General features: G+C 45.8%; 1 protein-coding gene across 2 annotated transcripts in view; it reads left to right on the top strand.

Annotated features, from left to right (window-relative positions):
• The first annotated feature begins 1046 nt into the window (after positions 1-1046).
• Positions 1047-26397, top strand: part of RPH3A (rabphilin 3A) — a 119054-nt gene continuing 93703 nt past the window's right edge. The window contains exons 1-2 of one of the 2 annotated variants that reach the window (XM_033220521.1): positions 1047-1116; positions 1680-1800. The gene's annotated coding sequence lies outside the window, so the exon portion shown is untranslated. Of the gene's footprint in view, positions 1550-1679; positions 1801-26397 lie in introns of both variants that reach the window. The other variant, XM_033220520.1, reaches the window with a different exon arrangement.

Here is a 26397-nt window from a genome sequence, read left to right as displayed (position 1 = left end):
TGAGTCTCCAATAGAGAGAGTTCTCCTTCACTTTACAGAGAAGTTCTACGCAGATCTTGTTCTGTTTGATATTTCCTGGCCTTTTTCCAACATGAGCCCTTTCCCAAAGTTAGCAGGAATAGGACCCTTGAGCTCTGGAGCACTGGGAGCCATGGGAATCCATTCCTCGTTACATATTTCCCCTTTTGATACTTTTATTTCATTGTCCATATAGCGATTTCATTTCAGAAAGCCAGTCTGGATCTTTCAGGGAAGGGTCTTTGGCCAAGGCTCAATGGTGTGATTTCGACCTAAAATTTCCCTTCATTCCACTCAAACCACATGTTGAAGGGTGAGGTTGGCCCATGCCATCTTAGGTGGGCTGTCAATTCCTTTATTGCTCTGTCCAAACATTTGTGTTGTAGGACAGGTTATGGATCATGAGATCATGGCAGTTCACAGCTTGAGTATTCTTATTGTTGCATTTTAACCTCTTGCTTCCTATCTTTAGGAAAAATGAGGTCATTATATTATCATTTTTACAGATGGGACTTGGAAACATTAAATGACTTTTCTAGGGTTGTAAGGGGCTGTATCTGGCTTCCAGAAAACTGTCAAGTGCTTATTCAACTAAGCCATCCTGCCCCTTAGAAATTTCCGTTTCTTATGCCTCAGCTTTTCTGCTCTGAATTCTGAGAAACTCCAGGTACAGGTCAGAAATTTGCAGCAGTAGGGGTGAGGACAGGTCAGCTGGGCGAAACTTTGAGGGGAAAAACCACTTAGGGAGCTCCGCACACTGGGGCTAAACTCTTGTCTGAGCAGAGAGGAGCAATGCAGGACTGGGGGCGTGTGGGAGACAGGGGCTGCGAAGTTATAGCTCCTTTGCTCTGAGAGTGAACGACAGTATTAGAACAAGTGTGTGGTAGGTAAGCTGTCACTGACTAGACTGTGTGATGTTGAGAAGTCCCGTCCCCCACCCCTCTGGACTCCCCCTTCTCTCCTCTAACCATCCAATTACTTAACTTCTCTGCCTAGGGGTTCGCTTCCCGCCCATCTCCTCCTCCACCGCGTCTTAGCGCTGTCCGTGGTGCTGACCGCCAATCCCCTGGTTGCCGTTTCGACCAGCTGGGATCTCTGGTGCGCCCAACCTCCCCTCCCGGCCTCCCACCTTTCTTTCTCCAGGCACCGCACACATAAATCACGGGTGGGAGGTAGGCTTGGTTCCCGCTCGGTTCCCCCTGCGCTAGGAAGCTGCCGCCCCGCTTCCCTTGCTCACACAGGGCTTTGCAGTAGTGGTGGCAGCCGCGGCAGAAACCGGCTCTGGGAAAGCAATTGATTCGTCTACTGCCAGCAGCCCAGAGTTGCCTACGCGGACTGGAAAGGAAGGCAGAAGGGAGAGAGAGAGAGAGAGAGAGAGAGAGAGAGAGAGAGAGAGAGAGAGAGAGAGAGAGAGAGAGAGAGAGGCTTCAGAGCGAAAACCTTCATCCATGTGGAGGACAGTCTGAGGGAGCCACTGTCCCTTGTCCACTGACTCACTGGCTGGTCCGAGTTTTCTCCGCTTCTGGCAGTGGTATTTCTTTTTGTCTTGGTCCTGCATGATTTAGGGGTAGTTGATGTGTCTGTGTGTCTGTGTGTGTGCACTGGTGCTTTGATTTTATTTTGGGAAGAGTAGGAGAGTCAAATGAACAATTTTCTTTCAGGCACCTCCGCTGAGCTTTTGAACCAAGTCATTGGGACTTAGCGTCTTCCTACCCGATAGGGAAGGGAGGAGTTGGCAAGAATTTGGTTCACCCTTTCCCCCTGCAATCCTCCCGCGTCGCGGTAAGTGATATTCTCCTTGATTGTGCAGATGGGCTAGGGGTATTAGAATCCCAATTGTGATGTGTGTGCATGAACTGGTGGGGTAAAGGGTAGTTGGGAGGAGAAGGGTATCGAGGAACGACTATGCTTATTTGCCTACATTCTGCAGTGTTTTATCACCTAAGCGGCATCCCAAAGCCAAATGAGGTTTTGGCTTAGTGCCCAGGGAGGGGGTAAAATGTGCTCATATTGTAGGCAATGTGATCAAGATTGTGGCTTATGCCCAGTTTGCCCTCTCCTTTGCAGCAGAAGCTGGTGAAAGTAGCCGGCAGTTCTCTGAAAGAGTTAACCCTTTGTGGGGGTGGCTAGTCTGGCATGGAGGGACTCCGGGTATTCTGACTTAGCAAGTGAGTGCTTATTCCTGGAGGGGAGGGGGTCACCTGAGACTGGAAGGGTAACTCTTGCTTGGGCACACTGGGTAAGATTTGCACAGGACAGAGCTTAGATTGTACCCAATTCCAGGAAGAGCTGAATAATTTAATTGTGATGGGTTTTGCGAGGTTGGCTGTTCTTGCTTTCCGGAGATGGGAGACCTGGGAGCCAGGAAAGGGCCACACTCTGCTTAGGATGAGTGGTCAGGCTGGCCAGAAGGGAGCAGCCACTGCCTGCAGGGGAGATGATGTTTTCTTTTCACAGGTGGCGTAACCTGTAAGTGATTGTATGGGGGAGCATCCTGGCACTAGCTTGGGAGATTCTATCCTTGAGTTTGTCTCAGAAGGAAGGAGGGGAACAAAGCTTGTTCAAGTTCTGGGGAAAGATTCCAGGTTCCAGCTTCAGTTTTGTTCCAGGGTAGACCATCCCCCTGCACTAGTTTCTTTTTCCAAGATCCTGATGGGGAAAGGCTGCACCAACCTGTTAGTGAGTGGGAAGTAGAAGTACCTTGAAACTGAATCCAAAAGCTCACATTTAATTTTGAAATGCCTTTGATGCTAATCTGTGACCCATCAAAAGGGGATTTCACCTTGCTTTCTGCTTTGATTACATCTACTTTTCTGGAAATGAATGCCCTTATTTTTAGCATCTTTGCTATTATCTCAGGGGCCACCTCAGTGTTCTGCACCCCCAAGGATTTCCTTTTTAGAGTCTTGCTCTTGGAGGTGGGAGGAATAAAACAACAGTCAGAGATTGGCAAGCCTGAAATATAAGCAGGGTTCACTCACTCCTTTTTTCTCTAGCCCCATAGCCAAGAAGAGATGCTGAAATCCCAGAGCATGTGCCTGCTCAGGCAGGACATATGAGGCAGAAGGGGAGGGTTGTCCAGTGGTTAGTGCCAAAGATTTGGTCCTGAAAATCCCTAACTTCTCTTCCTAGTTTCCCTTGCTGGGTGACCTTGAGGAGGAAGTTGCCTTAGATTCCTCACTGGGAAGCCTTGAGTGTGAATAATGAATGTATGGAAATTTTGTTCGAATAAAGAACCACAGATCTGGCTATGGGTGATATTTAAAGTATTGAAATTTGGTACTAATTGATCAGAATGGCTAGGGTCCTGGAATAGGGGATCTTAGGGGAGCCCTGCTGTACTGATTATTAATCTTTTAATTGCTGGATTATGGAGAGGTTTGGGGGGATCTCAGGGGGCTGTCAAGAGAGCCACGGAGGCCTCAGAGGAGCGTCCCCATTTAATTTTAATATTTTCATATTTTTATTTTGTTTTAATATTTTAATACTTTTAACAACTGGTTTAGTCATTCAGTACATGCCAGCCCAGCTGGGATAGCTAAGACTTGGGTGTCCAGATGTGGACACTTCCCAAATATCTCTCCGCTGCCTCACTTCCTTAGGGTTGGCCAAGATCCAAGAGGCCGCCCTCCCTCCTCCCCCGTCACATTTGAAGTGGTGCATTGTGGTGCACCAGGGAGAGGGAAACAGAAGCTTCTGGAAAGAGCTTTGGACTTGGGTCAGGAAACCTGGGTTCCAGTCCCAGCTGTCTCCCCTTTCTGGGCCTTGGTTTCCCCATCTATGCAATGGGGCAGTCTGTCTGGGTGGCCCTAAGTCCCCTTCCAGTTCTGGGGTTCTCTGACTCTGAGATAGGTATGTGTGTGAGTGTGAGTGACTGCACACGCCCACATTTCTAGGAAGGGTTAGCACTGTGCTTGAGAATTTATCCTGTGTCGGGGAGAAGCCCTGTTTGGGGTGAATGGGGATAGGGGAGTCTCTTGTGAGAACTTTGCCAGATTTCTAGAATCCTGAGCTCAGCTGGAAAGGGGTCTGCTTTATTTATGGCCTCAGAGGCACAGAGATGTAGATTTTGCAGCACTTGAAGGCTCCATAGAGACTCTTCTCAGGAGTAGCAGCAAGGACCCCTTGGAGAGCCTCTACTCTGAAAAGATGCATATACACACAAACACACAACATCAGGGTTGGTGGATCCTCTGTAATGCCCATGTGAGCAGCCCCCCAAGTTCAGAACCTCTGATTTAGTTTAACCCTTTCCGGGGGGCCCAGAGAAGAAAAACAATTTGCCTAAGACCACACAGTAAGTTATGGCAGCAACATATAAACCCACCATTATGAAGACCAAGGCATCATCCCCTCACTCCTGGCTCCAGCAGTCCCTACTCCCCCCATCCAGCCTGAGGCACAGAGGAAGGATGTTCAGCAGTGTCTCTCCAGCCCATGCTGGTAATCAGGAAGCTTAGCCATGGAGACAAATGTGGACATTTCCTTTCTGGTTGGCAGGAGAGAGGCAGCAGCCAGAGATTCTGTGATTCCACAGAGGTAGCCTGGAAAGTCAGTTCCCCCGGCTCACTCTGCCTTTCTCCTTCTTACTGCTCTGTACAGACACTGGCTGCTTTGTCTGAAGATGTGCATTCGGTTGGGGTGGCTGCCCTTGGGCTTTCTTTGTAGGATGTGATATGATGCTCTAACTCTTTCCCTCTCTGTGAATGGGTCCTACAGAGTTTATGGCTTTCCAATAAAAACCACCATGACACATGGACCTGTCTTCTGCCCTTCACCCTCATTCAGTGGGGAGCTGATTGTAATTGCAGATAAGTCAGGAATTGATGTGAAGGCAACGAGAAGAAAACAGTGTGGTTTATTTCTGTTAAGAGCTGTGGCCATAATCTGGGATAAAAATAATTCTGGGACCCAGTCATGGTGGGCTGAAGCTGATGATTTTAAATAATTCAGCTGCCACCCAGGATGGAGAGCCTTGATGTGCTGAGAGAGTGAAGGAGGCACTGCAGAAATAGCCCCCTCCTTTCTGTGCCTCACACCTGTCTGCCTCCTTAACCAGCCATGGGCTACAGTGTGGGCTCTGGGGGCAGTCAGATCTTATTTCTAATTTTGACTCTGACATTTCCTTGCTGTGTGATTTCAGGCAAGGCCCTCAACCTCTCTGAGCCTCAGTTGCTTCAGTTAGGTTTATTGGGGTAGCATGATATAGGGATTAAGAGGATGGGCTCTGGAAATAAATTTCCTAGGCTTAGATCCTGGTCCTAGCACTTTCTGGTTGTGTCACTTCACCTCTCTGGACCTCAATTTCCCCATCTACAAAATGGGAATAAGAATGCAGTTGTGAGAATTTTAAGAGTTCATGATCACTTTATACTGAGCCTGGCAAGGAGTAAGTGTCCAACAAATGTTCGTAATGGGGGCGATGTTGGTGATGGTAACAGCAAAATCACCCCTGACCAAAATAAGAGCAGGGTGAGGTAGAGGAAGGTGAGTTCTTTGGGCTAGTTGTGTAGCTGTGACTCACAAGAGGGAGGACAAAGCTTGGAGACAGGAGCTGCCAGCCCCTCTTGTTCCCCACTGCAGTTCCCCAGTTGCTGGAGGTCCCCAGAACTCAGTTTCTTTTTCTGTGAAATGGGCATAATGACTCCTCTCTGTTTGGCTTGTGAGGCTCTAAACAACTAACAGGGGAGTCATGAGCCTGGTGGGTAGGCCCCAGAGAAGTTTTAGCAGAAGAAGCCCTGTTGACCACTCAGTCTTTTGTTCCTTCAAGTCCCTGGGAGGTTTCTGCTGAATCATCCCAGGCTATAAGCTCTGAGCAATGTATTTTCTCTAGGAAACCTGAGCCTTCCTTCCCTTCCCTGGGAAGTGCTTTTCCTGCTACGGCGCTTCTTTGTAGGAGTCCTCAGGTGCTACAGGGTGAGATCTTTAAGGGCCAAGGCTGTGCTGTCTTCATTTTTTGGTGTCTGAGTCAGCACACAGCAGGTGCTCAGCAATGACTTACTGAGTGAATGAATGAATGAATGAAGCTCAATTGATTTACTAGCAAACATGTCAGTTTGGGGCCTGTGGTCCAGCCAGAGGCCTGCACACAGTAGGTACTCAGTTAGTGTTTGTTGATTATGATGAGTCATTGGTGAAAGGTTTGAAAGGACTTGGCTCCTGTCTCAGATTTGCTACAGGGAAAGGACAGGCCTCTCCCTCTTCCTGCCAGAGTGCCCATTGCTATTTATCATGCATTGCACATTTATTGAATACCTACAGTACGCCTGGCACCATGATGGGCATTGGGAATAAAATGGCAATAAAGACACAATCCTGGCCAGGTGGGGTGGTTCATGCCTGTAATCCCAGCCTTTTGGGAGGCCAAGGTGGGTGGATTACTTGAGGTCAGCAGTTCAAGACCAGCCTGGTCAACATGGTAAAACCCGGTCTCTACTAAAAATATAAAAATTAGCTGGGTGTGGTGGTGTGTGCCTGTAACCCCAGCTATTTGGGTGGCTGAGGCAGGAGAATCGCTTGAACCTGGGAGATAGAGGTTGCCGTGAGTCAAGATCACACCACTGCACTCCAGCCTGGGGCAAGACTCTGTCTCAAAAAAAAAGACACGATCCCTTTTGGGGCTTAGATAAAGTAAGTGCCTACCTACATAATGTGATCTTTTGGCGGGAGGGTGTGGTACAAAGAGGGCTCCCTGAGTCACCCAAAGACATTCAGTTCACTGATACCTGAAATTTCCATTATTCAAGTTTTTTTCTTTTTCTTAAGGCTCTGCTCTTGGTTAAAGAGCAGATGCTTTGGAGTAAGTTAATGCATCCAGCTTTATTAGTCATTTACACTTTAATGAGAAACTATAAGAGCCTTTCCTAAAAGTGAAGCAGGCTTGGTTTCTTGGAGCAAGGGGAGGGGGCTACATTACTAGACTTGCAGGCAAAAGAGGGGCAAAGGACAGAGAAAGGGGGATGTTGCTGGATTTACATTCTGTTGGGGGGTAAAAAGCTCTTGATGCCCGGAGTCACCTGATTAGCCTGAATCAGGTGGTCCATCTAACTCAGTGGTTCTCCGTGTGGTTCTCCCCACCCTGAAGCAGTATCAGCATCACCCAGGAACTTGTTAGGAGGGCAAATTCTTGGGTTCCATCCAGGCTTGCTGCACCAGAAACTCTGAGTGGAGAGCTCCCACTGCTGTAAGTGAAGGCATTTTTTAAAAAAAGGCAAAACACTTTTACAGGTGTTAACTATAACAGTTCTAAGTATGTTGTAAGCTTCTAACATTTTGCCAAACTGCCCCCGTCATCCCCCAAGGGGCTGAGCAGGGTAAGACCAGGCCCATTGCCTCCTGCACATACCATTTCCTTTCTGCTACTGAATCCCACAGGAGCACGACCTAGCATGTTGCTCCCATTCCCTGCTAACCTCAGACAATTCCAAGGAGTCACTTTTTGCTAGGCAGGACCCCAGAACTCAGTTTCTCAGGTAGGTTTGTGGCAAGGCCTTCGTAATCAGCTGTCCAACCAGGCCAGGTCTTTGGGATTTGCAGGCAGTGGCTTTGAGAGGGAACAAAGATTTTTTTTTTTTTTTTTGAGATAGGATCTTGCTCTGTCACCCAGGCTGGAGTGCAGTGGCATGATGATCATAGCTCACTACAGCCTTGAACTCCTGGGCTCAAGCAATCCTCTTGTCCCAGTCTCCCAAGTAGCTGGAACGACAGACATGACCATGCTGGGCTAATTGTTTAACTTTTTTGTTAAATGGAGGTCTCCCTGTGTTACCCAGGCTGGTCTCAAACTCCTTGATATCCTCCTGCCTCGGCCTCCCAAATTGCTGGGATTCCAGCCGTGAGCCACTGCACCCAGCGAAAAGTGATTCTTCTTAGCCCAACTCTGCTCCCCATTTGGGCCAGGAAAAGACGGGAGGCAGCAGTGCTGAGGGCCCAGGCTGCTGTATGCAATGTCACTGTGGTTTCCTCGAAGTAATTGTCTTGCTGTCATTGGTTTTAATGATATAACACATGCTTAAATCTCATTGTAACGGAGCCCTGTCAGACTCTGGTTTAGTAATCCATCCAGTGAGCAAGATAACATGCCTCAGGAAGCTGGGTTTTTTACCACCCCCTGCAATTAATCAACAAGAGGAAACTCATCTGACAGCATCATAATGATGTTTGGTTCGTGAAGGATTTATTTAGAGAGCGAGGGGGGAAATATCTTCTCATCTCTCAATATAATCTGAGTGAGTTCATTCAGCTGCCTTTTTCTTTTTCCTCTCTTTCTTTTCCTTGTCTTCCTCTTTAATGCACCTACACAATGACGAGTGGTGACTTGTGAATGGAAGCAGCTTTTAGCAGAGAACATATTATGTAAGCAGGTTTTGGTGCCAGCCATTGATGGTAGGGTGGCGTTCTGAGGCTGCGGAGAAGAGAAATGGTTTCTCGAAGTTTGTTGGAAGGCTTTTCATGCAAGGTGCTGCCAAACAGCATCTGTGTGGTGCGCTCCATTGCACATCTTCCTCCCTGCCCCCTTTCCCCTTTCCCTCTCTGCCTGCCTATGTTTTTCCTCTGTCACTGTGGTGCTAAGTTCCTAAGTCTCTGTCTTTATCTCTCCCGCTCTCTATCCTTTTCCCTGCCCCTGTCTCCTTACCTTTCCCACCCTTTAAATAATTCCCTGCTTTCTCCTTGTAGTCTCTCTTTTCTCTCCGTCTTTCCCTCTCTCCCTTTCCCTCTCCTCTGCCCCTGGCCTCTCCTCCTTTTCTTTTCTCTCTCAGTCTCCATCTTCCTCCTCTCCTAACTCCCCTGCCTTCCTCATCTCATCTTTAAGACACACAGAAATTACTTGTCAAGGGAATGCATTTGTGAATTCCTGAGACTCCAGGTGATGAGGGCTCCAAGTAGGGTCACCAACCGTTCAGCTTTGCCTGGAGCTGAAGGGGGTTCTGGGATATAGGACGTTGTGTTAAAACTGAGAGGCAGACCAGGCACGATGCCCTGCACCTGTAATCCCTGCACTCTGGGAAGCCAGGGCAGGAAGATCGCTTGAAGCCAGGAGTTTGAGACCAGCCTGGGCAACATGTGAAACTTCTGTCTCTATAGAAAAGTTAAACGATTCGCTGGGCATGGTGGCGCACGCCTGTAGTCCTAGCTACTTGGGAGGCTGAGATAGGAGGATCACTTGAACCCAGGAGGTTGAGGCTGCGGTGAGCTGTGGTTGTGCCACTGTACTACAGCCTGGGTGACAGAGTGAGACCCTGTGTCTAACACAAAACAAACCAACAACAAAAAAGAATGGAGAGAGGCCTGGGCAAATTGTGTGATGAGTTGGTCATCTTACCTCCAAGCCAAATGCTTGGAGTTTTGTAGAATTTTCAGAAGGCCAAAGATTCAGCTTTCTGGGTGAGTCGCCTGCCTTCCTGCTCTGGTGGCACACAGTGGTTCTGAAGCCCTCCTAGGCTTGGCATTCTCTGCGTGGCTCTGGAATGGACTATCTAGACACACAAAGGCCTGTCCCTCAGAGCTCAGAGGTCATTCAGGGGCAGGAGACTTACTCCCTTCACCTTACCTAACTCCTGTCCCTGACAAGACTGACCACCCAGCTAGTTATCCGCTCATTGGTCACCTGGGGGATATCGGGTAGAGACTGCAGATGGTTCAATGCCCGAGCTTCTCAAACTTGAACCTGCGTCAGAATCCCTTGCAGGAGTTGTTAAAACACAGAGTTTCTGATTCAGTGGGACTAGGATGGAGACCAGGAATTTGCACACCAAATGAGTTCCCAGGCGGTGTTGATGCTGCTGGCCTGGGGACCACACTTTGAGAACACCTGCTCTCTGCAGACTCATTCCCCCATTCCCTCCTTTCCAGACAAATCTTGTACACTGTTCTAGGCACTGCAGACTCAGCAGCGAGGGAGCCAGAGTTCCCTGCCCCCTGGAGCCGACAGCCCAGTGGGTGGCAAAACCAATAAACAAGTAAATGCATAAACAAGAAAACTCCAGACCACGTGAAGTGCCATGAAGGAAGGAGATAGGAAGACTCGATGGAGAATGACAAGTGATGGGTTGGGGGACAGAGGGGCGAGACTAATTTATAAAAAGGGCAGCCAGCAGAGGCTGAGTTTCTAGGAGTAAACAGCCATGCCTAGAGGGTGAAGGGAGGATGAGCCACACCTGGGAGGTGGGGGCAGTAAGTGCAAAAGCAGAGACAACTGTGGTGTCCACGAAGGACAGACAGATGGCTGGTGTGAGTGGGGTGAGGGTCACATGGCAGGGACATAGGGAGACAGGGCTGTAGTTAGGCAGGACCTCCCAGGGTAGCCAAGGAGTCTGGGTCTGATTTTATTTTGCAGAGAGGGTTTTATGCCAGAGTGATGTGACCTAATTTACAATGTTGGTAATGATTGCTTTGGTCTCTGAGTGGAGAAGGGAGCATGGGAGATGGGGTGGAAGTCAGGGGACCAGTGAAGGGAGCTGTGATGGGGCAGGGACCAGGTGGTGGCAGATAAGGTGGCGACATTTGGGGTGAATTCTGCACGAGTGCAGACAGGCTTTACTGATGGATCAGACTTAAGGGGAGAAGGCCAGAGGAATCAGGGTCCACTCCAGTGGGATGGGACCTATTCCTGGCAATGGTGCAGCACTTGTGATCCTAGGGACATGGAGAGGGGCCTTGGCTGTAACCAAGGGCCAATGGCTTATGAGGCAAGGCCCCAGTAGTGTGTGCAGAGCCAAGGCCTTTCAGGGAGCTCCGCAAATGCCCATTCCATGCTGGCTAAAATGCAGAGTTCCCTTCTCCCTGGAAGAAAAAGCAGCAGCTTGGGTTTTTTTGTTTTTTTGTTTTTCTCTCTCCCATGAGTAGTGGCTGGATTAATCTATCAGTATGAAGCAGGATATTGTAACTTGGCGAAGGCGATGACACCCCGTGAAGTGGCAAGCTGGGGTGGGTGTCTGGCCAAGCCTTTCTCTAAGGGGCTGTGGGAAAGGCTGTTGGACGTGATGGAAGACACGAGCTTCTGGTGTCTGCAGCTTCCTCTCTGATCATTAGAGACCTACCTGTTGTTCCTGGAGTTAGCTAGGCCCATTCAAAAAAGAACCAGTCAGACTGGGCTTGCACCTAAGGACGAAAGCAAGAGAAACCAGCATTTGGAGCAGGAGCTGGGCCCTTGGCGGGAAAGGAGACTCTTCACATGGAGCAAGCAGCAGGCTTGCCTTTCAGATAGAACCTGCCACTGTTTCTGTAGATTTTCTTTCTTCCTTTTTCTTTTCCTTGGAAGGGTTTATCTGACCGGGCAGGCCTATGTAGCCAGCATTGGCCAACTTCTGCAGAGGGGTCATGTCTTCTTATCTGAAGAATGGATAAGTGCTTCGAGGAAAGCTCCCGAGGAAGAAATAAGTGGTGCACACTCGTGTTGATGACCCGGAGGGGGGCTGTGCTTTTGATTATAATGAGAGGGGAACTGGTCTCATTTGTAGCCTCTCTGTTATTCACAGAAGACTCTTGTGCTTCGTAGATTAGAAGAATCTTTGTTAGGGTGTGAGGTGATGAGAGTTGAGTTATTTTTCCCTTCCTGGTACACAACCTGACGTCATTGATCCTTGCCCATCTTTTCCTCCGTTTTTCATTATTTATTCTCTTTTCCTCATACCCCATTCCCCTCCATTCATAGACAACCCTCTTCTACTCTGCTTATGCATATTTCTTTTGCTTGTATATGTCTCTTCAAAACACATATTTTTATAGATCTCATAAGCTCTCACTTCTTTTCCACTCAGCAGTATGTCTTTAAGATCCATCCACGTTGCAAGGTGGGCATCTAATCTTTTGCTTCTAATTGTTGCTTTTCTCCAAGGCAACAACCCCGCAGTTTGTTCTCCATTTTTCTTATATGAGTTTCCCTCCAGCAACCCAGAGTACTTCTGAAAATTTTTTTCCCTCCACTGGCCAGCTGAGATTCTTTCAGGACAGGAAGACTCATTTTAATAGAGATTTAATGATCGTTTGGGCAACACAGGTGGACGCTTTACTCTTTCACTTTGATTCTTTGCCTAACAAATGCTGAGTGTCCTCATGACATCAGACACCACGCATGTGTAGAGGGAGGCAGGAGAGAGCAGCCAGTTCTGGAGCTGGGTGGACGTGGGTTCGAATCCTGCCTCTGCTACCCACTGGCTGCGTGACCTTTGCCAAAGTGACAGTCTCTTGAGCCTCGGTTTCTTCTTCTGTAAGATGAGGGATAACGCTAGTATTCATTTTATAAACCTGCTCGAGAGTGAAGTAAGATGATGGCTAGTGTGCTTTGTGTGATGAAACTTTTTTGAAACAGTCTCCTTGGAGGTTAGGTAAATAGATATTTTTATCCCTTCCAAGTTCGGCTGGGTCTGCCTGCTGCGCTGTGTGTGTATGTGTGTGAGTGTGTGTATGTGGTGCTGTGAACGTAGGGGGTATGGTGTGAGCATGTGTGTGTGACTGGTGTGTGTGGCAATGTGTGAGTGCACATGTGCGTGTTCGGGAGTGGTCCCTGGCTCAGGCTGAGACGTTGCCCCATCACCCCTTAAATGGCTACTTCCCACTCTGTGTGGAGAGACCCTGCTCCCATCTGGGGTAGCCACGCTGGCTCCTCACCGCCTCTGTCACTCCCCAGGGCCTCTGTCCTCTCCTTGGGGCCTCTGTCCTCTCCTTGGGGCCTCTGTCCTCTCCTCAGGGCCTCTGTCCTCTCCTCGGGGCCTCTGTCCTCTCCCCAGAGCCTGGGTTTCCTCATGTAACACCGCCGTTGCCTCGGGGAATAGATTGGTGAAAGCAGAAAGGTTCATTTTGTCCTGAACATGCTCAGAGGGTAAAATGCTACAGCGGCTGGAAGTGGGAGTCCTTGAGTGGCCAGAGAGGCCCCCAGAAGCTATCCAAAGCCTGGGATTGAGAAGACTCCAGATCGGAAAATTCTTCCTCTGGTTGTCATGGCGGCAGGTCTGGATGGGAGCCTTTGTCCCAACTGGTCACTATGGGGTGGTCATTTCTGGTTGACACCAACTGTGAGGGCAGCCCCAGGTCTCCACAGCGGGGTGGTCTCTGACGCCCAGAGGGGCTCCTGACCTGCTTCCAGCATTACATCACCCTATTGCTAGAAAGGGCACTGAGTTAAGAGTCTATCCATTTGGGTACAAGTTCCAGATGTGCCTGATAATTCATCCTTTCCCTCTCTCCCAGGTAGAGAGGGAGAGAATGAATGATCAGGGAGAGGATGAATTAAGGCCCAGGATGTCCATGTGCTTCTTCATGGAGTCACAGAGCACTCTGTGTGGACTGCCGTGCCCTTTGGGTTACATGACTGACCTCCTTCAGTCCTCATGAAGCCTTGGGAAGGAGACATTATTATTATTATTATTACTGCTACCATTTTTCAGACGAGGACACAGGCAATAGAAGATAAGGAGACCTCAGTTCCCCCAATTTACACTGTCTACTTACTATTTGCAATTGTGAAGATAAAGCAACTTAAAAGTGCTTTTTAAAAAGTAAATAATAAAGCTCTGCAGAAATCTATTCTCTAGTCTTTAGCTCCTTCCAGCTTGGATCCAATGCATGGACATCATTCCAATAAAGGATTGGGCACATTGGCCAGGAAGAGGCAGTATGCGCAGTCCTTAGAAGCACAGCTGCTGTTCCCAGACCACCTGGATTGGAATTCCAGCTGTGATACTTGCCATCCTGTGATCCTGGCCTCAGTTTACTCAGTTTACTCAGATCCTTGGCCTCTCTGGCCTCAGTTTACTCATCTGAAAGATGGGAATAATAATGGTACCTCCCTCATAGAGTGGCTGTGAGAATTCCATGAGTTAATACAACATGAAGCACTCAGATACTGCTGGATACATGGCAAGTTGTTTGTTATTGTATAGGATTTGAATTTTTTTTAAAACATTACTTTTAGATTCAGTTTTTTTTTTCACAATAGCTTTTTGAAGAGGAGAGTTGGAATTACTTCCTCCATTACAGATGAAGGAACTGTGCCCCATAGAGGCAAACCAATTTCCCAAGATCACAAGATTAGTTAGGAACAAAAACCAGGTTCAGTCGTCAGGGATGACAATGGCCAAACTGTAAAGCTCCAAAGCATAGCGGATCCACTGGGCCAGCCACAGTCACAGAAAGGCTGGAAAAAAACCAGACAGTGAATTTGGTGGTCTCAGGATCCTTCCCGGTGGATCCCATCAGGTGGGGCTGTGAGCACTTCCAGGTGGATGCAAGTGGTCACTGCACCTGCTCCAAGCCACAGACCACCCAACAGTGCTTGCTTCCCAGAGGGTGGAAAGTTGAAACCACACCCCTGTATGAGCCATCAGCAAACCGTTGGGCTCTCTGTTCTTTAGCCCCATCCATTGGTTGGTTGAAGCCTGGGATGCATGTGTGCATCAGGCACGTGTGGCCCTCGTGACAGCTGGCTGCCTGGTGATACACCACAACAGTTAGGATGTCAGCACGGAAAGCCAGGCTCCCTAGGCCCAAGTCGCCACTTGACCCCTTCCAGCTGTGTAGACTTGACTGATTACCACAGCCCCCTGTACTTAAGTTTCTTCCAGCTGCAGAGTGGGGATGCTGTTAATACAGCAGATATCTCCTAGGGTTCTTGTAAAGATCAAATGGGTTCCTACAAATGGACCTCTTAGGACACTCTCATTGTCATCATTACTTCGTGGCAGCCAATACAAACTCTTTCTTTCATCTTTGGATTTTCCTAATTCAGGAAGGCTCCTGAAGTTTCTTTGCTTACGCTGGTGGTTTCCAAACTCAGATCTGGCCTGTGACAAAGTTTCCACTGACCCTGGTGAAAGGAGAAGAACTAGGCATTTATAGGTGGGCAAAATGTTGCCGATCGAGTTTTCCTAGGAAAAAAACCAAACAAACCTTTGTCCTGACATTATCTCTTTTCTGCTTATTAACGTTAAAATATATTTTTAAAAAACAAAACATTGGCAATGTATGGTAGCATTTTTTTAACAAAAGATTGGTGCCCCTTTTTTGTAAATAAAAACAACAACAATGCAAGTGGACAGCCCTAAATTTGGAAGAAAATTTTACTCATCTAAGAAATTCAAATGTCTGGGTGCTATTTTTGTCCAATCACAAACCTTAGTGGTTATAACATTTTTGTGTGTGTATGAATCTCCTGGGGTATTTTTTTTTTAATGAAGATGCTCAAGACCTATCCCTAGAAATTCTGATTCAGAAGGTTTAGGGTCACACCAGGAATCTGCACTGTAAAAAGTTTCTGGAGTGATTCAGGAATGATTCATGGGTCATTCTGGGAGGAAGATGAATCCTCTTTTTCACTGCCTGGGAAATGGGCTTGAGTTTCTCCAGTGAGAGGACTCTGCACCCGCAGAGGTGCCCTGTGCATTGTCAGGAAGGGCCAGTTAGCTAGGGCATCCTTCCTGATTTCACTTAAGCCTGAGTCCCATCACTCTTTATTGTTTTGCCTTCTGGAGCCCAACTGAAGAAATAATATTCCTAAGACACAGTTTGCTCGTTGAGACCCAAATGCACGTTAGGGGGCAGTTGTGTGAGGTTAAAAGTGCATGTTCATTTTTTTGAAAAGAGGATAATTCAGAAGTGAATATCTAGTCTCTGAATTGCTAGAGGGGACCTCCCTCAACCAACATACAATTATTCATCTATTCATTTGATAAATATTTATTGACCATCTACTAGCATGTAAATCACAGCCCCAAATATAACCTACAATGTTCATATTTTCCCAAGAAAATGATGAATCTGTCTCTCCCTCCAAAAAATTTTTTGCTCAACTTGAATAAATAACCCATTAGGGATGTAAGTGGACTTGTCAAATGTCTATTAGTATTTGATTCATTAATTGTATTATACTCACATACTTAGAACCACATGGTTATATAAATAAAATAAGCAATTCATCCACACAACTGTTCTTTCACCACCGGTACATATTGAGGAAATAATTAAACCAGGAAAATAAGGAAGGTTTTATAACTTTAGTAAAAGTCACTTATTGCAAATACCTTTTGCTGACAAATAGGAAAGGAAGAGATACCACTTGGAGTTGCTTGATGGTTGAAAAAAATGAGAAAGAATTTGCTTAAACTATTTTGTTATTAAAAAGAAGGCAAATTGGGAGGAAAGAGAATGCTTAACAGTGTGAAAAACGTTTGAAGAACCTGGACAGAAAGTGATTTTCATCCTAGTACAGTGGCTCACACCTGTATTCCCAGCACTTTGAGAGGCTGAGGTGGGCAGATCACTTGAGACCAGGAGTTCGAGACCAGCTTGGCCAACATGGTGAAACTCTGTCTCTACTAAAAATGCAACAATTAGCCAGGCGTAGTGGCAGGTACCTGTAATCCCAGCTACTCAGGAGGCTGAGGCATTGCTTAAACCCGGGAGGTGGAGGTTGTAGTGAGTCGAGATCACACCAGTGCACTCCAGCCTGAGTGACAGAGGGAGGCTCTATCTCAAAAATAAAAAAATAAAATAAACAAAAAGAAGAAGGAACTGATTTTTTGTTTTCTGAGGAATATTTGGTTGGGGGGAATCCTCCTCTTCCAGTTGGTCGTTTATAGTATGTGATGGGCACTGTGCTCAGTGTTGGGATGTAGTAGGAAACAATTTAGATGTGGTATCTTCCCGTGAGCAGTCAGAAAATGATTAAAATAGCTGTATAATGATAAATGAAGGCAAAGATTCTAAAGAGAGGGGCACAATTCACAAAGAAATTTGACCTAATCTTGGAGGGCTTCCCAGAGGAAGTGATGTTTGACTTGAGATCTGAAGGATGAATAGGAGTTAATTGAGTAAAGAGAGGAGAAAAGAACAGTGTTCTTGGCAGTGGGAGCAATATGTGCAAAAGCCCTGAGGTAGCAGTGCAGGATCTGAAAGAAGGCCAGCTTGGTTAGAGTGTGAGATGTGAGGGTGAGATGAGGCGGGTGTGAGATGAGGTGGGTAGTGCCTGCAGGGCCATGCAATCAAGACAAATCAAGCAATTTGTCTTGATTCTGAGAGCAATGGGGTCTCACAAGCAGAAGGGTGACCTGATGTGATCCATATTTTGAAAAGGCCATCCTGCCTGCAGTGCAGGGTTCACACGAAGGCGCAAAGTTGGGGAGGCTTGATGAAAACTTCAAACTGGCCCAGAAAGGGCTGCATTTATAGACTGAACCCTCTATCCTCCACTCTTCATAGCACCAACTCCCTGGAAATGAAGAGGACAATAGGACCCCTCTCTACCCAGAGGGAGACTTTGTTCTGCAATCTACCACAGATGCGAGGCCCCTTCCTGAGAAGCAGGGAGCTCAGAGTAGAGGAAGGGGGTAGAAATAATTGCTCATCTAGCTGGGTTCAGGTTCCAGCTCTGCTGCTCTGTGGTCTTGAACGAGTTACTGAATCTCTCTGCATCTCAGTTTCCTCATCTGGGAAATGAAGATAACAATAACAACTACGTTTTTGGGTTGTTTTGGGAATTTACCAAGTCAATATATTGTGTTTGCTTGAACCAAGGCTTGGCACTTTGTAGGTGCTCAGCAAACATTAGTCACTGTTATTTTGATGAGGATGATGAAATCTCTGAGCTTGATGTTCTGGAAAAGGTCCTGTTAATTCTTTCCACCTTCTGTCCACTACCCACCTCTTTCAGATCTTTCTTCAAATGTCATCTTATTTAAAATTGCACCTCCCTCCCCAGAACTCTACCTCCTCCTTCTCCATTTTCCCCCCTGGCACTTGGCACTGTGTACCTGCTATCTACTTTAATTATTTATTCTGTCAATTGCCTATTTCCCCCCACTAGAATGTCAGCGCCACCAGAACAGGATAATTTGACTGTTCTATTTACCACTGTATCTCCAATACACTATCCCCTAGTGTCTGGCATGGAGTAGGTGCTCAGTAAGTATCTGTTGGATAAATAAACATGAACGATATCAACCTAATGATCTTTGCTCTTATTCAAAACCTTACCCTCTCTCCAGATGACTCTAACTAACCTAATGGGTCATTAAACAGCAACACCAGCAAAGAGGGAGAAAACCCCCAAGCCTTAGAAGGGATGCAGGATGGGCAGGGAAAGTGTGGAGGCTCTGGGGATTTTGGTGATAGAGAAGAACATGAAGGTCTTTTATGAAACCAGCTCTGCAGCCTGATCTTTCTAACCTGATTAATCACATTAAGCCTTTGTCAATATCAACATTACCTCAGCCCCAGCTGCGGCAGCTGGTGGCAGGCTTATTCAATATTTAAGAAGACCTGCATTGCAGGCAAGGGCTTGGGCCGCTGGTGGAAGAGCAAGCAGTAAGTGCTCAGGGGCAGTCTCTTAAGTGGTGGATTATTTTTTAAAAGGAAAGAAACAAGAAATCGGAAAGGCAACAAGCCCTCAGCCTCCCCTGACTTTCCCCCATTTCTGGTAGAGGTTGAGCAGCATGCCTGAGTTACTGGCTCTGATTCAGGACAGGACAGCGTTGCTAGAAGAAGGGAAACCATGAACCAGAACATTTTGTCTCCTGAGTTTGATTTTCTAGCATTGCGTAAAGTGGCGGTTCTCAGAATGCGATCCACAGATCAGCAGTACCAGTACTGCCTGGAACTTACTAGAAATGCAAATTCTCGGGCTCTGTTCCAGACCTCCTGAATCAGAAGCTCTGGGTCTGGGGAGCAGGTATGAATTTGTGCCTTAAGGAGCCCTCCAGGTGGTTCTTCTCATGTGCTTTCAAGTTTGAGGTGCACTGGCTTGAAGGAAGGGCGGGATTGCAGGCAGGTGGCTCTTGGCCCTGGCTGTGCATTATAAACACCTGGGGAACTTTAGAAGCCTAGCTATGCCAGGACTCAGCCCTAGAGTTTCTTCTTTAGTAGGTTTGGATGGGGTCCTTGCATTGACATTTCAACCCTGCCTCCAAGATGATCCTAGGGCAGAACTAGGATGTGACTGTTCACCACCTGCCTGACTTTGGTGTGTTGTCTTAGCTCACAGATCCTCAATGTTGGCATCTGCATAATGGACCCTAAACCTCCCAAACTAAGGATGGGACTTGCAACAAAATCATAAGGCTTAAAACAAATGCTCTTGTTTTGTGAAACATTTGAGGGTTGTTTTATGCTCTGCCAATGGGAGCTCATGAGAGTTTCCTGGAATATGTCAGTATCTTTTGACCATTCTTGACCATTTCCTTCTGGTGGCCTCTTCTGCCTCTTCTCATCATGGGGATCTGGGGCCACAAGAACCCTCACTATACAAGCATTTTAAAAGAACATTGCGGCTCCTCAGTGTGGAGATTACTGTCCCTGAGAGAGGAGAGGTTGACATGAAGCACTGAGGGCAGAAAAAACAAGAGGAAATAGGTATAGATTCAAACCTTATGGGCTATGGTTGGCAATGAGGACTCCATGCTAGCATATTGTTGTTCCACAATAAGAGTTACCAGTTTTTGAGTATTTGCTATGAGCCAGCACCATGCCAGGAGCTCTGCATGCCTCATTTCATCCCCTTCTTCCACCAGCCCTGGGAAGAGGGTACGATTATAACCAGCATTTTCCAGACAAGGAAAGGGAGGCACAGAGGTTAAGGAACTTGCCGAGTTCCAGGTTAGCAAGGGGCAGAGCCAGGACTAGCCCTTGTGACATGTCTGGAGTTAACCACTTCATGTCAAACAGGTCCCTAGGCTCTCTAGAAAAGGTAATTACTGAGGAGAGGCACTAAAAGTGTCTCCAGAAACATGGGGTGAAGTGGCTTAGGGCAGAGTTGAACATCACCTTTCCCTGCCTCCTCTTACCTGTAAATTCCGACCCTTACCACACTGCCTCCTCCTGCTGGCTTCAGCTCTATGTGATAAGAGCTTGGTATTCCATTTCTATGGCTTCGGTATCCCCAGATTCCTCAATGAACAAGAACTACATGAAAAAGTAAACAGGCCGGCTGGGGACATTTCAGCTTCCTTTCTTGATTCCTCAGATTCCAAACTAAGAAATAAATCTGCAAAGTCTCAGCGCTTCTTTAAGAAGGAAATGACCTTCAAGTTTTCCTTTCTTTCCTCAAGAAAGAGCTTGAAATCGGGGCCGAATGAACTCAGTCCTCACTTGTCCTCAGCTTTGAAAGACGGGAACCCTCCTAAACCCTCAAATGCAGCCCCCATCAGTGACCAATTTTATTGTAGAAACTAAACTGGCAGCCTGGCTGGGGATGAACCACTTGCAACTACCCCTCACTTACCCTTAGCTCGCTGCAGACCTTCCACTTCTGAGCATGCTCTGTGGATGCTGGAGATTGACAGTACACTTATAAACCCACTTACTGCTTGGCCCTGGTTCGTTACCTGATCAGACTCCAGAAAGGCCGTGTGCTAGATGATCCCTGTGAGTTTTCCGTCCCTCGTAAATCCCCAATCCAATGTGTTCACTCTTGGCAGTTTTCTCTTCTTCCACTTTACCTCCTTCTGCCCCCACAAAAGTGATGGCAGAGGAACCGGGTCGAAATGCACTGTTAGTTTCTTGTGGGAGAAGTTGACCCCAAAACAACCCCTAAGGATGGTATGTTGTATGTTCCTGGCACTTTTCCTCCCAAATTGGCTATTTGCATCAACTATCTTATTATCTGCTCCTTGACTCCACCATATTCGGAAAAATAAAATAGATAACAGCCTAAATTACTAAAATCGGTCCCACTTACTATTCTTCATTGTAAGAGGAAAAGTGAAACTGTAAAAATGCCTTTTGATTAATCTAGTACTGCATACATTTGTATATTATATAATATTATGTATATAATACTTTATACTATGTTATTTGTTTTACATATAATACATTTTTTGTGTGTACATATATATGTATGTGTGTGTGTATATGTAGAGATAGAGAGAGAGGGAATCAATTCCCATTACTCATGATAATTATGTTCTGCAAAGTTGCCACAAACACTGAACTAGTACTGAACCACATTGCTCCTAGAAGAAATACAGGGTTGGGTTCCTACGAGTTTTGGTTCCAGTATCTTCAACTGATCAATAGCCTTGTTTTATGTGTGTTTCGGTTTAAAGACACCTCATTTAATACGCTATTGATTCCATTAACAGGCTTCCAGTATCTTCAACTGATCAATACATAACCTTGTTTTATGTGTATTTCTGTGTAAAGACACCTCATTTAATATACTGTTGATTTCATTAACACTGAACTTGTGGCCAATACCATGAGGCCTTTGTTCAGTTTGAAAGCACTGAACAAATTGTATCATATGCATTATTTTCTCTGTAAGGCACATCACAGCCTTCCTGCTCCTAGAAACACTCAATAGCACTATGCTTGGGGACCATTTTTAAACAGCAAAATTACCAACAAAAAGTACAAAAATGCAAAAAAAGTGTGGCACTAAATAGACCCCCCAAAAAAGAGACTTGATTACAGCATAGGAGCTGAAACAAGGTGGAGACCTGCTTTGTTTACCTTCAGCTAGGAGCATGCATGTGAGGTGACTCAAACATTTTGGTCACTCTGTGCACGTCTGTGAATGACCATGTAAGGGCCACAGGTATTGATTTTGGGGGTTCCAAATTTTAGCAAGTAGGCAAATTTGCAAATATGGAATTCACAAATAATGAGTATTGACTGTGTGTGTGTATGTCTCTGCATTCATCATGACTATGTTGATTGCAAACCTTACTCAAACTAGTTCAAGTAATACCAAAGGACACTTATTTGCTAATGTGATCGAAGGGTCCCCTCATGGTGGAGGCATGACTGGATCCAGAGGCTCAACAATAAGCTAGAACTGAGTTCTCACCATCTCATCATTCGGCTTTTTTCTGGGTTGGCCTCCCTTTCAGGCAGACTTCTCCCCCTGGTAGAACCCACCAAGTCCAAGTTTGCCTCATCCAGCTTCAGTTTAGTAGGAAAAAAAGAGCATCTCCTTTCTAGGATTGCAACAGAAGTCTGAGCATTGAATCTAATTGGGTTGGATTGGGGAATTAATCCAACTTTGAGTCAATTATATGTAGTAACAAGGGGGGATATACTGACTGGTGAGGCCAGAGTCATGTGAGAACCCCTGGAGCTAAGAATTGAAACCAGAACACCATGGTCTGAGGGAAAAGATGGTTCCTTTAAAAACAAAACCAAACCAGGGTGTTAGTACCAGGAGAAGGAGGAACTCACGTCCACTCCCCATACCTCCATGGAACTTTCAGTCTTGTGGAGGATGATTTCTTGAACCAGCGAAGGCTAAGCCATGAACTTCTGAATCCCAAATATGTTAAAAATTCAGAGAAGAAAGAGTGGATTGAAAAAGGCATTATGGGGCAGATGAGAGTTGAGCTAGGATTTTAGGGCTTACAGGGAGAAACCAGCATTTCAGGGTGTGAAAAAAGTTTTACATCATTCTATGCCATCTTGATAGCTGCATGAATCTCAAGAAGAGTAAGTCAAGTCATACATGGTGCATGGTTGGTGGATCCCAGCTTGTAGAAAGTGTATCAATTTCTGATTCATTCTCTCCCCAACCCCCTACACACACACAGAAAAATCCCTTTGTATATTTATTCATTCACTAAAACTGGGGAGAGGAAAAGAGTAATGTGTATGTGCTGCTGTCTATGGTGCTGAACTACAGCTCTGGCCTTCTAATTTCTATCTCTTTGCAAACCTTCTTTGAGCCAATGTATACAAATTACTTAGTGCAATCTCTGGCATGCAGTAAGTGATAACTACCATTATAGCTCTATTTGGCAGACTTGATATTTGGAGATGACGACAAGGGTAACTTCATCCTCTTTATTTAACCATGTGTCAGGCATTGTTCTAAGCACTTTACAAGTACTAACTCATTTAATCCTTTAACGTCCCTGTAAGATAGGTACTGTTATCATCCTTAATGAAAGAAAGGCATAGAGAGGTTAAGTAACCATCTTAACATCACACAACTAGAGAGAGGCAGAGTGAGGACTTGAATCCTGACAGCTCAGCACCTCTCAGCCTCTGCACTCTTTTGCCTCCAGTGATTTGAGTCGTAACACCCGCCTGCCTGGGTGACTGGGGAGACCAAGGGCTTTGTAAATTGCAGAGTTCTCCATCTACAGTACTTAATGTTTTGAGGGTTGTTTTCATGGGGGCAAGAAGAGAAGAAGAGGAAGATTGTGGTCCATTCATGTTCTCCAGCCAATACTGGCCAAGGTTTTATTTTCTGTTTCTTTCCCCCACCTGGTGCCTGGAAAGGAGAAGGGAATGGATAGAGGCAGGCCTTGAAGATCTATTATTCATGAGAACTAAGAGAAGCTTTTCACTTTATTTAAAGTGGGCTTGGATTTCTTAAAATCCACACCCCAGGGAAGTGAACACAGCCAGACTGTGTGAGGCAGAAAGTGTACTTCCTGTGGCTAGAGACTGTGCTAAAATGAGTTTCAGAAGAGGAGGGGTTCTGGAAGAACACCTGGGCAATGCCTAGTGAGGGTTTTGCCTGGGCTGGTACAGGACTAGATGCTCGCTGTGTTACTTTTTGCTGCAACCTCAAACAACCCCATGAAGTGGGTGCTGCTACATCCCCCACATTACAGACAAGGGAACAGAAGCTCTGGAAAGTTAAGTAATTTGCCCAGGCTCAGCCTGCTTAGCTGGGGGTTGAACACAGGTCTGTCTGTGTAACTCTAAGGCCTGGGCTCTTGCTCACTGCCCTTGATGGGAGATGGTGTGTTGAAATTTGTACTGTGGGTGAAAATGAGGGTGTCATGTTTGTATGATTGTGTGTGTGTGTGTGTATATGTGTATAGTGGAGTTGAGAGTGGTTGCAGCGCAGGTATGGTGGGTATGGAGTAAACTAGGATGTGGGGGGTGTTATGTGGGAGTGAGGTGAGTGTGTATGTGTGTGGTGTATTTATGTGGGAGTATGCACGAGTGTGTAGGGGAGGGTGTGGGGCATGGGTGGGGATGTGAGTGTGTGTATGTACGTGTATTTGTAGCAAACTGAGAAGACAAGAAGAGCCGTTTCCTGGCCTATCTTAGGCCAGGATACTTCAGCTTTCTGTTGTGTAACCAGAAACTAGTTCTTCTGACTTGATCAGAGGATCAGGCCAAGTCAAATATCCCGTATATGTGGGGCATTTAACCACATATGAGAGGGAAAAGTCTGTGAACTTGAGCCATTCCTTTTCAAATACAGAAAGGGGTAGTTTCAGGAAAGCTCATCACCCTCTTTTCGACAGCCCCAACAAGTGGTTTTGCTGTTTGTGCTTGATTACTTCCAATGATGGGGAGCCTATTATCTATCAAAGTAGTATGTATGTCTCCATTTTGATGGGTCTGATGGTTAGAAAGCTGTTTCTTTATTATTATTATTATTATACTTTAAGTTCTAGGGTACATGTGCACAACATGCAGGTTTGTTACATATGTATACATGTGCCATGTTGGTGTGCTGCACCCATTAACTTGTCATTTACATTAGTTATATCTCCTAATGCTATCCCTCCCCCCTGCCCCCTCCCCACAATAGGACCCAAAGTGTGATGTTCCCCTTCCTGTGTCCAAGTGATCTCATTGTTCAATTCCCACCTATGAGTGAGAACATGTGGCATTTGGTTTTCTGTTCTTGCAATAGTTTGCTGAGAATGATGGTTTCCAGCTGTATCCATGTCCCTACGAAGGACATGAACTCATCCTTTTCTATGACTGGATAGTATTCCATGGTGTATATGTGCCACATTTTCTTAATCCAGTCTGTCACTGATGGACATTTGGGTTGATTCCAAGTCTTCGCTATTGTGAATAGTGCCGCAATAAACATACGTGTGCATGTGTCTTTATAGCAGCATGACTTGCAATCCTTTGGGTATATACCCAGTAATGGGATGGCTGGGTCAAATGGTATTTCTAGTTCTAGATCCTTGAGGAATTGCCACACTGTTTTCCACAATGGTTGAACTAGTTTACAGTCCCACCAACAGTGTAAAAGTGTTCCTACTTCTCCACATCCTCTCCAGCACTTGTTGTTTCCTGATTTTTTAATGATTGCCATTCTAACTGCTGTGAGATGGTATCTCATTTGATTTGCATTTCTCTGATGGCAAGTGATGATGAGCATTTTTTCATGTGCCTGTTGGCTGTATGCATGTCTTCTTTTGAGAAGTGTCTGTTCATATCCTTTGCCCACTTTTTGATGGGGTTGTTTGTTTTTTTCTTGTATATTTGTTTGAGTTCTTTGTAGATTCTGGATATTAGCCCTTTGTCAGATGAGTAGATTGCAAAAATTTTCTCCCATTCTGTAGGTTGCCTGTTCACTCTGATGGTAGTTTCTTTTGCTGTGCAGAAGCTCTTTAGTTTAATTAGATCCCATTTGTTAATTTTGACTTTTGTTGCCATTGCTTTCGGTGTTTTAGACATGAAGTCTTTGTCCATGCCTATGTCCTGAACAGTATTACCTAGGTTTTCTTCTAGGGTTTTTATGGTTTTAGGCCTAACATTTAAGTCTCTAATTCATCTTGAATTAATTTTCGTATAAGGAGTAAGGAAAGGATCCAGTTTCAGCTTTCTATTTATGGCTAGCCAATTTTCCCAGCACCATTTATTAAATAGGGAATCCTTTCCCCATTTCTTGTTTTTCTCAGGTTTGTCAAAGATCAGATGGCTGTAGATGTGTGGTATTATTTCTGAGGACTCTGTTCTGTTCCATTGGACTGTATCTCTGTTTTGGTACCAGTACCATGCTGTTTTGGTTACTGTAGCCTTGTAGTGTAGTTTGAAGTCAGGTAGCTTGATGCCTCCAGCTTTGTTCTTTTGACTTAGGATTGTCTTGGCAATGTGGGTTCTTTTTTGGTTCCATATGAACTTTAAAGCCGTTTTTTCCAATTCTGTGAAGAAACTCATTGGTAGCTTAATGGGGATGGCATTGAATCTATAAATAACCTTGGGCAGTATGGCCATTTTCACGATATTGATTCTTCCTATCCATGAGCATGGTATGTTCTTCCATTTGTTAGTGTCCTCTTTTATTTCACTGAGCAGTGGTTTGTAGTTTTCCTTGAAGAGGTCCTTTACATCCCTTGTAAGTTGGATTCCTAGGTATTTTATTATCTTTGAAGCTATTGTGAATGGGAGTTCATTCATGATTTGGCTCTCTGTTTGTCTGTTACTGGTATATAAGAATGCTTGTGATTTTTGCACATTGATTTTGTATCCTGAGACTTTGCTGAAGTTGCTTATCAGCTTCAGGAGATTTTGGACTGAGACAATGGGGTTTTCTCAATATACAATCATGTCATCTGCAAACAGGGACAATTTGACTTCTTCTTTTCCTAACTGAAGACCCTTTATTTCTTTCTCTTGCCTGATTGCCCTAGCCAGAACTTCCAAGACTATGTTGAATAGGAGTGGTGAGAGTGGGCATCCCTATCTTGTGCC

Source organism: Trachypithecus francoisi, unplaced genomic scaffold, assembly GCF_009764315.1.
Source record: "Trachypithecus francoisi isolate TF-2019V2 unplaced genomic scaffold, Tfra_2.0 Lachesis_group11, whole genome shotgun sequence".
NCBI classification, from domain to species: Eukaryota; Metazoa; Chordata; class Mammalia; order Primates; family Cercopithecidae; genus Trachypithecus; species Trachypithecus francoisi.
This window is presented reverse-complemented; position numbering and strand designations above follow the sequence as displayed.